Below are 7,784 nucleotides of genomic sequence, written 5' to 3' on the forward strand. Positions count from 1 at the left end.
AAGCTGCTAACCCATCAGCCACTGCACAGGAGCTAGGTGGGGCAGTTGCTTCCATAAAGATTTACAGCCTTGGAGACGCTTCAGGCTAGTTCTACTCTGTCCTGGGGTTGCTAGGAGTCAGAATTGACTAATCTGCAATAGGTTACTTGGGGACTTCTTGTTACATGAGATAATGAAAGTTCTTTATCCTTAAACCACTCCTAAATAGACTTTAACTTACAACAAAGTTACAATAGAAGTGGACAGAAGCAATTCCCGGAAGAGGGACCCCAGATAGCCAAGGAGCACATTTTACTGCTTGGTGGGAAGCTCTGGCTAAGTAGTTTATAGGGAGCTGTGCTTCTAACCCTAACATCTCACCTCTCTGGTGGTTCAAATCCACAAGCCGCTCTAAAGGAGAAACATGGCTAATCTCTTCCTGTGTGGATTACAGTTTTGGAAATCTAATGGTGTTATGCCTCAGATACTAGGGAGGATAGAAGGAGAATTGATACCTTTGAGCTGTGGTGCTGGAGAAAAGTATCGAATATACCATGGACTGCCAAGAAAACAAACAGATTCATCCCGGAGAGGGTTCAACCAAGCTGCTCCTTGGAGGCAAGGATTCTAGGGTTTCGTCTGACATACTTTGGACATGTTGTAAGGAGGGACAGGTCCTTGGAGAGGGACATCATGCTTGGGAGGGTGGAGGGACGGTGCAGGAGAGGAAGATCCTCTATGAGGTGGATTGATTTCAGTGAGTGGGGTAATCAGGATGGGTGTGTCAGAGACAGTGCAACTGGCACAGGATAGAGCAGGGTTTAGGGCTATTGTACATAGGGTGGCGATGAGTCGCAAGTGACTCGACGACACATAACAACAATGGTGGGTCAAGCCATGAGTCAGTCCCTATTCAAAGACAATGAGAAGTGGAATGCACACTGCATAAGAAGGGGAGGTGAATTCCAAGCCAATATTATCTCATGCACATCAGATCAGCAAAAATAAAAACCCTGACGGAAGTAAATATTGGCGAGGATGTGGTCACAAAGGATGCTTTATACACACGCTGGGGTGAGAGCATATTTTGGTTCAGCTGCTGTAGAGAAAGGGCAATTTGTAGTCCTCATTAAGTCAAAATCCTGCCTGCCCTACAAGCCCCAGCATCGGGGTATACACTCTAAAGATGGGTTCACATCCACACATCAGGAGATAAGTACAAGGGTGTGGTTTCAATCCTGCTTATAATTAAAAAAAATAATCTAACAAATCGACAACAATCTAGATGCCAATCAGGAGTAGTAGTTAGGTGCTGTTGAGTCGAGCGCCACTCCAACTGGATGAGTAACAGATCAGAACCATCGGATGTCCGCCATGCTCAAGGCCATGTGTCAACACCTCTCCTTGAGGGTCTCCTTCTCCACAGGTAGAGGAACTGACAAATATTGTAGCAAAGTCACACGATAAAATACTAAACAGATGCCCATCAACAAACGAATGGATAGAGAAGCTGTGGTATATTCACACAATGGAATACTACACTGCATTGAAAAATAAGGAACTCATGCAATATTATTCAAAATGGGTGACCCTGGAGGACATTATGCTGAGTGAAAGATCTCAGTCACAAAAGGACAAGTACTATATGGTGCCACTGTTGTAGAATGAGGCTGACACCAGAGTGGGGGTAAAACTGAGAAAAACTGGATAAATTATGTTTACTGCATTGAAGCCGATGAGGGAGAGAATAGTTTAAAAGTAATATATTTTAGGGCATTATGATTATCATAAAAGTCTGCAATGAGGGTTGCAGAGTGGAGTATACTTGGGGTGGCGGTGGGGATGGGGTAGGGGTGGGGGTGTGTGGAGGTGGGGGATTGTATACCGATGAAGTTTTTCTTTTGCTTTTCAAGAAGAGCTAACTGGGGGTGGCGGTGGGGTGGGCGGGGAGAAAAGTGCAACAATGAATAAATGGAAATCCAAAATCTCTGTAGATGTTCATTGAAATTAATTTAAAAAAATACTAAACAGAAGTTAAAATGAGCAAACCAAAGCCACATAAATCATCATTGCTCCATTGTGAAAATCATGTTGAGTGAGGAAAAGTCAGACCCAAAATGTTACACACAGTAGGATGATGATTAAATAAATCTTAAACACACAGAAATCACTACTATATGTTGTTTTATTAATATCTAAATGTGTAGAAGACATAAAATTAGGAAGTATGCATTTCAGATTGGTGGGATGGGAAGGAGGCAACGAGACTGGGGGGGAAAGAGAAAAAGAAGAGACTTCAGCTCCAAGTCGACAGTTCCATTTTTCCACGAAATATCGTGAAGAAGAAAAAAAAGCCTAAAGTGTGAGTATTTGGAAAGTTTGCTTGTCACAGAGTTCCCTGAGTTTTCGTTACTTAAAAAAAAAATCTTTTAAAGTGAAAACAAAGAATAAATATGAAAAAAGGATTGTACTGTGAAAAAGAGTTTTCTGGAGTAGACACACCTGGGGTGGCAGGACTTGTCATGTCACACCCCCCCCCACCCTCAAAGCCACCTGAAGCTCAGGAGCTGTGTGTATGTGAGTCGTCAGAATGGCCATTACTGAGGCTGTATTTATGCCAAGTCCCTGGCAAGCCAGGCAGATCCTAGTGGAGCCAGTTGAGATGGGAACTGGCAGGGTGGGAGGCTTGTTTCCTTGTCCCAGGGCAGGAATGGGTGGAGGCTGTGGGAAGCTAGTGACTCTGAGTGCCTCAGGCACCCACTGCATAAGACACAGCAGATGAAAAATAGAAAGTATCAAACCCAGGAATGTATTAGCCGTTGGAGCAGGCAGTATACGGCAGAGTTCTCTGAATCTGCAGATGACAAAATATATTGCCCAATATTTCCAGTGAGGCCTTTTTCCCCCTTTTCTTTCTCCTTTGACCTCTCTGCATATCTTGGGCGCTCCGACAGCTCTGGCTGTCTGCGTTGCAAAATACATACTTACAGGCCCTCAAAGCCCAGCTAAATATAGGCTTTCTTTTAAAGTAACTGATGATTTGAGATATCTTCTCCCTGTCCTGCCCCTTCCCCCACACCACACACACACTCACACTCTGATTCTTTCTTCTTTGCTCTTCCCTGAGCTTCCAGGATATTTCTGAACCTCCAAGGGTGTTAAGGTGGCTGTGGAGAGAGTAAAAGGGGTGGGGACAAAGCAGAGGGACACAGCAGTCTCCCAGAGACCCTCTCTACAGAGGATAAAAGGGGGAATTTGAAGTGCAAAGGGGCAGGAGCAGAAAAAAACCCTGGGAAAGTGGGACAGGGAAGTAACCCTCACCCTAGGGATGACTCCAAAAGATTTGCGGGAGCAGCAGACAAAAAGTATTTCTATACCAGATTTTCTTATAATGGACCTTGGAAATAAATGAGAGGTCTCAAGTCCAGAGATGCCACCATGGATGTTCATTCCCAGCCACATGTGCCCACATGAGCACAGCAGACACCCACATATGCTCTGATACCTATGCAATGTCAGGCAACATTGCAAACTCCTAGTTTGTGCTAGGAGCTGTCCTCTAGAAGGCAGGTGTAGTTCTTCCATTTTATGGATGAGGGAATGTGCTAGAGTTTCAGCAGGTTGGGGATTTGAAACTCATGTCGTCCTCGTTGTCCCCCCCGCCCCCCGCGACACACACACACAGAGACAGAGAGAAGACGGGAGACTCAGAGTTCTCATTCTCAGGAGACTCACTCAGACATTTACAGGGGGCTTTTTGGGGACACTGAGATTTAGGGACTGGAAATGGCAGGCCCAAAGTCACTCAGCAAACAGGTGGGACTCGGACTCAGTCCATGGGGGAAAGATGGGCAGTCTCCTCCTGTGAAGACTGGCAACCTGGAAACCTGTCAGGGTGAGTCAGAATTACTCATTAGCAGCGGTTTGGGGATGTTTTCTTAAGAACTCCATCTCTTTAAATCCCAGAACGTTTGTCTTTTCTCTACTGGCTAAGTCACATCTTTCTCCGGGGGTTCAGTCTTCCTCATTCCTGGAAGAAAGGGTCAATGAAGGGTCACTAAATACATCCTGAATTTAAGGTCTTCCCCTTGTGAGCATGGACATATGTACCCTTCACAGTCCCTGAGCTGATGCCCAGACCACTGGCTCAGGGAGATGGGGGGAAAGTTGTTGGGGTGAGGATCGTGGGGTTGCCAGTGCTGCTAAAGTGCAGTGTCTGGGCTACCTTCCCTCAGATGATCATAACCACAGAAATGCCACTTTCAGAGACCGAGTCTCAAGGCCCCAGGGCTGGGAAGAAAAGGCAGCCTGGGCATCCAGCCGGACCTGAGCCCAGGGTGCTGAGGGCTTATCACAAATCTGGTCCCTCCCTGCCTTCATCAGCCGCCTCTGCAGCCACACCTGGTATTTGAAACCAGCCGGTCTCCAGGAATGGCACTAAAGGATTCTTCCCAGAGGGCCTCCACAGGCCCAGGGGTGGGGGTTGTGGGAAAATGGGGAGGGACTTTTTCAGGAGGAGGGCTAGGACACGTTCTCCGCTTATAGAAGACTCAGGCGTTTTTGGCACAGACTGCTGGCACAGGGCCTCAGCTCTGGTGGCGAAAGCTATATGAACTTGACTAAAGGTTGGAGCTCAAACTGACAGAGCAGCAACTATGGTGTGGTTTAACTCTGCTGAAGCCCTGGGTCGGAACCCACTGCACAGCGAGAGTTTTGATTTGGTTTGGTGTCACAAGCAACATCTTCCCCAACTGCCCTCATTTTCTTCTCTCAGAGAACTGAGAGGAGGTGACTTGTCAACGTCACATAGGTAGTAAAGGCAGAGTCAGGATTTCAACCCTGGCAGTCTGGCTTCTCGGCGATAGTGGACTCAGGCCAGTATCTCGAGGGAAAAAGTGAGCAAGAATTTCCACCCAAACAAAGAAGTCCATCTGGTAATTTGGCCCTCAAAGTTTCCTTGCCATGCTGGGAAAGGTAGGAGTTAATGAAGGAGAGGCTTTCAATGAGATGGATTGATACAGTAACTACTGCAATGGGTTTGAACAGGATACAGGATGTGACAATGGCACAGGATAGGGCAAGGTTCAGATGTTTGGAGAAGCTATGAATCTAGCCCACTTGTTGACACCTAACAGCTAAAGCACAAGCAGCTCCATCTTGGAGAAGGTGCAACCAAAGTGCTCCCTGGAGGCAAAGATGCCTCAAGTTTTGTCTCACACATTTTGGGCATGTTGGTAGGAAAAGCTATTCCTTGGAGAGAGACATCATGCTTGGAAAGGCAGAGGGTCCGGGAAAGAGAGGAAGACCCTTAATGAGATGGATACAGTGACTGAAGCAATGGTCTCAAGTGTGTCAGAGATGATGATGGTGGTACAGGATAGGACAGGGTTCAGATCTATTGGTCATAGGGTCCCTAGGTACGTAAAGACACCAAACAACAACAGGTCTCCTGTGTTTGGGGCAATGGAAAGGGAAAGGGTATTAAATTAAACTGGGGAGCTAATCTAAAAGAAATGGGTGAGGACTGAAGCTGGAAAAAAGAAAATTGGGTTTGAACTCCTCCACCAGATGGTAATCCTCTCCAGGCAGGTGAGACTGTTGCCCCAGGCTGGTAGGGGAAGGGTGGGGGAAATTACACACATTCATTCCCAACCTTTTTCAAAGGCCAGCCGGAGTGGTGCCTGGCCTTAGGGAAACTCTTATCATTGCTTTGTAAAACTTGTGGGGGAATTCTGGTTGAGGGTGTTGCTCAACTAACCTAGAGTCTCAGAAATTATTATCCTACTCATTAGCTCCAGTCAATCAGCCTTTTGCATCCTGGGGGCACTTAAAGGGCTTTCATCCTGAGAGCTTCAAGACAGAAGAGATCCAGGCTTTCCAATACTTTCAATTCATTCCAAGCTGTTGGCAGATGGTGTTTTGGGGTGAGGGTCTCAGAGCTAGCTATCTTGTCCTTAGCAACCCTTCCCTTCCTCAGAAGCACAGGGGCTTCCCCACCTGGCCAGAGGCGTGGGCACAGACCCCCTGGGGCTGGGACTATTTGGGATGACTCACCATAAAAGGGTGTGGGAGAGTCTGGGCAGAACAACCAGGGGCCGGTGCCCTCCTCCAACCCACACAGAGCTTCTAAGGACACTCTGCCCAGCCCCCAAAGCCCCAACTGGTTGAAATTTTCTCATCGTACTTACACAGTGGGACTGGGGGGCTCTGGAAGGGGGTTTTCCAGCCCCAATTTTGAGCTTGGAAACCTAAGTCCCAAAGCTCGTTCCCATAAGAGGTCTTCTAAAAAGGGTTAAGAAGAAGGGGAGCCTGAGGGGCTACTTCACCCAGCCAATCCCAAAGTGAAAAATTGGGGAGGGCAGTTTCCTGGGCAGCGCAGCTAAGAGGCAGATGGCATTGGTAAACCTGGGTTCATTTCCGGCTCTCCGGCTCAGAACCCAAATCGTCCCTCCCCTTTAGCACCAGCCGTGGCACCAGCCCTGTGGTTCCAGGCCCCTCCTCATCCCAACATCCAGAGTTCCCAGGCGGCTTCCCCGCACCCCACCCCCACCCCTGTACCGAGCTCCTTTGCACGTGCTAATGGGTTAACGTCGCACAACCCCCCCCACACACACACACACGCTCCTACACTGGTGGGGTGCTAAGACTTCTCTGCCAGCTCTTCCAGGCCAGAGGAGGGAGAGTGAAAACTGGGAAGAGGAGGAAGAGGATGGAGAGGAAGAGGGCGGGGGAGGAGGCAGAGGCCGCAGGAAAGCCTGAGATGCAGGAAGCAGCTGGGGGCTGGGGGGGGTGGGAAGGAAGGCTTTGTGCCTGAGTTGTTCTCTGGGTCCTAAGGTCCACTTGGTTCGTTTTCTAGGGATTTGGAATAAAGCAGAGGTGCTGGGGTCTTGGTTTGAATTATAGATTATCGCTCTTCCCAATACTGCTTCCCCAAGAAGGATCGCACCCCCACAGAGGTTGAAGGCACGCGTACTCCCCTGCTCTCTGGGCTGATACTAGGACAGGGAATGTGTAGGCCAGTCACCTCTCTGCTCCACGCCCTTATGGAGAAGGCGGCCTGCACCTTTTTAATCTGAGACCTAAGGTTCTCACTGATGCAACTTTGGCCCCAGAGGTCTAGAATTCCTTCTCTGAATCTCCCCTTTCAGCTTGAGAAGCAGTAGTGCTCCAAGTGAGGCAAGAGAAAGCGATCCTGCCTCCTCTGAGGTTTCCGCCTGGGGTGCAGAGCAGGCAAGTGATGGGGACACCCTCTGTAGACACCCAAAGGGCAAAGAATAGCTCTCAGGAACACCTACCCTTTGGGTGAGGGGGTCATATTTTTTCATTCCCCGTCTCCGACCAACCTAAGGTCATCAACACGGTGCCAAGCTTTCACCCCTACTGGAGTCCATCAAATTCTCTTGGAGGCAAGTGGGAAAATGCAGATTACCCGGCCGCCCTCTTGAGCTTCTGATTGGCAAAGTTTGAGGGAGGGCCCAGAAATGTGGATTTTCACTAGTAGTTTTGATAATGGCGGCCTTGAATCACATCAGGGAGCCCTGAGGATCTGGAAGGAAATGATTCTTTGCCCCCTCCACCGATCCTCCTTCACGTTTGGGAGAGAAGAGGCCGCATTTAAACCAAGATTGCCTTACTCCCAGTATTTAGCAGGGGTGCGTTTATGTGGGTTGTGATAAATCGCAGCCAGGGGTTGGAATGGAAGGGTAGAAGAGGATTGGCCAAGGTCGGGGCAGCGGAAGGCTCTCAGCGAGGGACAAGCAGGGGAGGGGATTCATACGGATGGAGGGGAAGGGGTGGGCTCACAG

The sequence above is a fragment of the Elephantulus edwardii genome, unplaced genomic scaffold (assembly GCF_000299155.1).
Source record: "Elephantulus edwardii isolate Elephantulus edwardi_28Jun2011 unplaced genomic scaffold, EleEdw1.0 scaffold00077, whole genome shotgun sequence".
Taxonomy (NCBI): Eukaryota; Metazoa; Chordata; class Mammalia; order Macroscelidea; family Macroscelididae; genus Elephantulus; species Elephantulus edwardii.